We start from the raw sequence: 6,085 nt of genomic DNA, 5'->3' as shown, positions 1-6,085 counted from the left end.
TAACAGCAAGTGGCATCTTGTGTCCTCATTGTAAAGCGAATCAAATATTTTCTTTTATTTATTACATTTTTCGAAATCAGGAGAGACAACCAAATGAATCAGTGTCTTGTTCTGAAGCTGAAACATTACTCTATCTTATAGTACAATATTTATAGTATGTAACATTTTATTGCGCAGTAGTTAAGGCAAGGAGCTAAAATATGTACTGACTTCCGGGTGGTGATCCACCTTAACACTTCAAATGTGTCTGCATTAAGTACCACACATTTTGATTAGACTCTACTAGGCTTGTTACACATATTGAATCGGTCTGGAAAAGACCATATTTGTATGTATAAATACTAGAAGTTAAACCAGACTTATGGGAGGGCGTTTGCCCCCTCCGCCCCCCTTGGATCCGCCAGTGGCTCTGACTATAAGATTGGTCCAAAGTAGGCAAATGATAAGTCTTGATAGCAGTGAACACGGAATTCTTTGGTGTGATGTCGGAAGTGTTGAGGCTCGTTAGCAGCACAATCTCAAGTACTTGGAAAAATGCATGCTGCGATGTTTTCTTTCACGCTTGTAAGTGAAGAAAACGTGAAATTTACCGTGACTAAATACATCGCATCAAAAAAGCATGGAGCTGCCGGTTCCTAACACTTCCGACTTCCCTCTGAAGCATTGGATGTCCGTTGTTGTCAAGGCTTACTCCATTTCAAACAAATCGCAGCAAATATCATGACTGTTTCAAACAAACTACAATTTTACCTGTTGTTGTTCTAGTAAAACATTTTAAATGGTTATAAACTACTCAAAGCATATGTAATAAAGTACCGATAAGTACAATAAGAATAAATATTCAAGTAATGTGCACAGCTAATAAATCTTGTCGTTCTTGGGGGACATGTTTAAATATCCTTGATATATTAATTCGTAGTTGTAGTAATGTGGTCATCCTCAATAAGCTATAACGCAGACCTTTCTATAAATTCAATGGTTATAATATATGTCTAAATTAATAATCATACTACCATAATCAATTCTAAGTTTGAAGTCCAATCATTATAATTAGTTCTACAGCTCAGTCTATCACATATAGTGTTGTAAAAAAACGTTTTTTTTTTCTGTGAAGTTTTTTTTCAATAAAAAAACATCGTTCTTTTTCATGTTTTTTTTCAAATGTCTGTTTTTTTTCTGGCAACTATTATTTATTGATTTACGTCGCAGATTATTGAAATAATCAACAGATTGAGTCGAAGCCCTCGTAACTTACAAATCTTTTGTTTCTTTGCACCTATATACTAGCAAAATTGTGTGATTATTCCTTTCGGCCCCAGGTCATTTTTGGCATTTTCCTACATTTCCAGTTAGTAACTTATTGCTCAAAAACCATTCATTCGATTGATATGGTTAGGGTCTTGTTTTTTAGAAAATGGATGTGGCTATCTTTTGGTGTAAGTTGCATTGCAGTGTTGCCAATGGGTGGGAAATTACTGAGGGAAATGTAGGGGTAAAAATTTTTAAAAAATTCCGTAACCGAATTTCAAAATTTTTTGTATCTAGTACCACTGCTGCTATATGGGTTCAAGTCGCCTAAAAAAATCTTTGGTGTGTTGACAAGGTACAGTGAAATCCTGAAGTCGCTTGCTTCCATCCAAAGAGGAAAAGAAAAAATTCTGTCATACACATGAAATTTTGACACTTTTTACGCCTCACAAGCAAAAATCAAATATGCCGTGGCTACACTTCTCTAATTATCCTATTGAAACTTTTTATGCTGCGTTCTGTAGGGAAAGGGGAAGCTTTCAGGTAGTGGTACGTTTGTTTCAATGTAGCCAGTAAGAGGGTAATAATAGAGGGGGAAAAGGGAAATTTTCCGAATTTTTCACCTAAAAGCGGGAATTAATTGTTTTGGCTGGAAACACTGCCATCAGACAGACGAAAACTATCTGAAAATAGCCCTAAGTACTCCAAAAATATATCCTACAAGTATCATGGCGATATATAACAAAGTAAGCATGAAATTTAAAAAAAAATCTCATTCTACCTCAGAAATTCACCATTTTCTTACCATTTACAGAACATGGTTTATTATAAACCTCAACTGTACTTTCCCTAATTATTCTAGTGAAACTTTTTATGGTGCGCTGTGTACGATAAGGATGAGGCTGTGAGACACTGGTATGTGTGTTCGAATGTAGCCAACAAGAAGGAAATAATAGAAATAAAAAGGGATTTTTTCCAAAATTTGCCCTAAAATCTGGAATTAAAATTTTCTGTAGCTGGCAACACTACTATCAGTCACACACAAACTATCTTAAAATAAGCTTTGGTATCCCTCTAATATATCCTGCAAGAATTGTGACGATATCTAATAAAGTAAGCATGTCAATAAAAAATATCTCATTCTACCTTTAAAAAAATCACAGTTATCTTCCCAATTAGAGAACAAGGTCTACTGTACTTCCCCTAATTATCCTATTGAAACTTTCTATAGTGCGTTGTGTAGAGCAAAGACGAGACTTCCAGATACTGGTACGTTTGGTCCAATATAGCCAACAAGAGGGAAATAATAGAGACAAAACAGATAATTTTTCCAAAATTTCCCCCTAAAATCTGGAATTAAAATTTTCTGTAGCTGGTAACACTGCTACCAGACAGACACAAACTATCTTAAATTAAATAATGGTACACCACTAATATATACTACAAGTATTATGACGATATTTAAGGAACAAAACTTATAATTACCAAAAATATATTACTGTAAACAGAAAAGTAGGGAAAAACTAGAAAAAACAAGGGTTAGAACCTAAATACGAATTTTTCGTGCGTTCCCTAATTACTCCATTGTAACGATGTGTACTTGCGTTTGTTAAGTAAGGACAAATGTTCGATTGGCGTAAGTTGACTTGCACTCGGACGTATAGGTACGGATTTATAAACAAAAATTTCTAATTTTTTCCCCAAATTTAGGAAACTTTAATTTCCCTTATTGGCAACACTGCGCGCAGGCCCGTCCAATTGATGTCAACAGTTAGGTATCCATCCGAGGTATCTACCTGGCAAGTATAAGGAGGTCTTTCTACAACGAAGGAAGCTACAGGGAAAAAAGAAGTAAAGGAAATTCGAAAAAAGAAAATTCTCGAATTTTTGACTGGGGTGAAATTTGAGAAGGAAATTCGACCCCAGAAGAAAAAAAATTAATATGATAAACTATAGTCCAACTATATTTTGCACGAATAATATCCCGATATATTAATTAGTGTCCACACAGGAGCGGATTAAACAAATGACACACTCGTGTGTGCCACTTTGGCTACCTGGGCCACAGAGTATACATTTGACTACTAACTCGTGTTGTAGTTATAGTCTCGACTAATAATAATATCATTGTTGTAAACAATAACTTTATAAGGAAAATTTTCTCTCCTTTTTACATCTTAGTTCCAACACTGTTGGTGAGAAATGCAGGGTGTTTCAAAATGAATTTTGGGGTTTTAAGTCTTCGTAGTACTTATTACATTTTACGTACAATTATAAGCAATACATCAAGTAAAAGAGCACCTCAAACAGTCTTTGCTACAAGTGTTCAATGTGAGATTCATTTGTCACACGGCACACATCTAGTCGATAGGCGAGAAAGGCCCAAAGAATTTTCCGCCATATGGCACAAAACACATTCAATTTAGGGGAGTCTCGTTTCAAGTGTACCATCTCCTGAGGATTTGCTGACGGCCAGATACAAACATTATGAGTGTTCACATTAGCTCTTAGGTGAAATGTCGATTTATCACTGAAGACGACACGATCCAGAAAATCTTCATTGTTATGCAGCAATATTTCACTTGCGAAATTGGCACGTAAACCGTAGTCTGTAGGCTTTAGACCTGTAGCAACTGCAAAGGATAAGGACGTAGTTGCAAGCGTCTCCTCAATATTCTTCACACAGACCGTTGCACTGTACAGATTCAGTCTTTATTAAAACACAAAAAACTTTCTGCTCTCTAGTCTACGTCTTTGCTGCTTGCTCTTTCTAACGGCAGACAGAAGAAACAATGCATGTACATGCGTGCGTACAAAACTGTTTGAGTTGCTCTTTCATTTGATATAATATTTATAATTGTAAGTTAATTGTAATAGATACTATAAAGTTTCAAAACCCTAATATTAATTTTGAAACACCCTGCATTACTTCACATTGTGTCATCCTATATTCATGTCTTTTATATACATGTCATCAGGGCCGGTCCTAGTCAATTTGTTTCCCCATGCAATGGCATAATTTGCCGCCTCCCCCTTTCTCCAGAAAGAACAAATCTTAAAAGTCATCATTTTAAGTATGCTACTCCAGCATGAACAACAAAGGTGAGGGTAAGTGCAGTTGCACTCAGAAAGGCTTAAATACTTACTAAAAATGCAATCCCGTTGTGTCTTTGTTTTAATATTAATCTATTACGTTAATGAAAGATAAAGCAAACACACCTGCAGAGGAAAGATGGTAATCCTTTTTATAGAATTCACTATCGAGCTTCAATCTCAATGTATCAGTTTGCAATTCCAGTGCAACTAGTTCTTTTATCTTTATTTCTTGATTTCTCTTCAATATCTGTTAACTTTTTTTTTTTTTTAAAAAAAAACTAGTTTCTATTTCCAATGATAAGGAACTTGTTTCTGACAAAAACAAGACTAGTTGTCATATCAAAACTGTGATAACTTACTAAATGGAACAGATATTCACTACTATTCGAGAACTGAATTCTTGCATTTGGCAACAATCAAGCAATTTGTGCTCGGATTTATTCGACCATTTGCTTTAACATTGTCCATGTGGCCTTAAACTAATGCAACCTAAACATAATTTATGAATGTAGTATTCAAATAGATCAGCTTAGTAAATGTAACTACCATCATCATGAAGTCTGTTTCCAACAAGAAATATTTAATTTAAATAATATACTTATGACAGATTTTACTGGACCATCCAAACTTGCCGCTCCACACAAATGCACGTGTTGCATATATGGTAGAGCCGGCTCTGCATATCATATATATCTAGTCGACAAATTATTTATATATGACATTTAGAAAAATACTATTACGCAAATTAGTATTAGACAAGTTATTTGAATTTTATACTGTTCGTGACATTATTTTCGTACTTATTAAAGACCTGCTTTCACGAAAAAACAAAATTTCATTTCTACTTTTATTTCTTAGTTGATATTGATGAAAACTGCTGAGACCCGAATTGTTAATAGGTATGGCATTCATGTAAATTGTAAAATGTTTGTAGCGTATCAGTATCTAGCGTTTAATTTATGTTGCATTTTACGGTGATTATACCTACATAAGAATATTTAATACTTAAATAGACGTAAGATGCATTAGAAATGACTATTTGAAAAAAAAACGAAATTTAGAAAAAAAACGAGAGGCAATGTTTTTTTTCTAAAAAAAACGTACATTTCTGAAAAAATACGAACGGTTTTTTTTTCTATTTACAACACTAATCACATAAAGTGGATAAGTTTACACAAGATTTACACTGTCCAAGAAAATTTTGGTAAAAGTTGTGGGGGATTGGTGGATTCTGTTCGATATCACATTAATAGTTGAAAATACATCAGGTTTCCGTCATACATACCATTGTTGAAAATGATAAATTGTAAAACAGTTGTGGTACCACGAAATACTATAAATATGCTATATTTAAAGAAGTGTGTGTATCTTCCATGGAAATATAAGGACGAACATATTTTTTAATGGTTGGAGGTCACGTTAAAGGATGGTCTTTCACAAGACATCGTTCTAAAGGAATTTGCAATATCTTATTTTTCTGCAGAAAATACTTCGTACTGTATGTGTTACATAACTAGTCTTCAAACGTATAACAAACAACTTCCAGGGAACAGTCATGCTGGTAACTACAACCTATTCAAAATATCATGGTACAAACTATGGTCTATTAAAAATGCCTTATGGCATTGAAATTACACGTCGTTCATTGACACTTCAACCACTTCCTTCACAAGTTAGAGCCAGTGGCTGTTAAACAAGGAAAAACTATTTCAGCGATGGATTTTACAAAATGACTTAACAG

Source organism: Thermobia domestica, chromosome 4, assembly GCF_964235325.1.
Source record: "Thermobia domestica chromosome 4, izTheDome1.hap1.1, whole genome shotgun sequence".
NCBI lineage: Eukaryota > Metazoa > Arthropoda > Insecta > Zygentoma > Lepismatidae > Thermobia > Thermobia domestica.
Note: the sequence above shows the minus strand (reverse complement) of the source record.